Source organism: Galeopterus variegatus, unplaced genomic scaffold (assembly GCF_000696425.1).
Source record: "Galeopterus variegatus unplaced genomic scaffold, G_variegatus-3.0.2 Scaffold6230, whole genome shotgun sequence".
Taxonomy (NCBI): Eukaryota; Metazoa; Chordata; class Mammalia; order Dermoptera; family Cynocephalidae; genus Galeopterus; species Galeopterus variegatus.
In genome coordinates, this window is record NW_007732341.1 from 110,604 (window position 1) to 110,847 (window position 244).

Genomic DNA, 244 nt, shown 5'->3' on the forward strand with positions numbered 1-244 from the left:
GGTTGGGGGTGGGGGGGGGGCTCTGAAGTTTTATTCTTGGTTTGCGTGCCCGCCCGCGGGGCGTCTTCGGTTTGGTTGTATCTGAGTTCCTAGGATCTGGACCGGGGTGCTGAGTCTTGCGAGCGGGCATCCCAGGCCCGAGGGAACGACGTCAGACCCATTTTACTGACGGGAAAACCGAGGTTTGCTCCCATTCGGGGTCAAAGAGCCCCTTGTGGAACCCGGACTGTGCCTTTCCCTACCT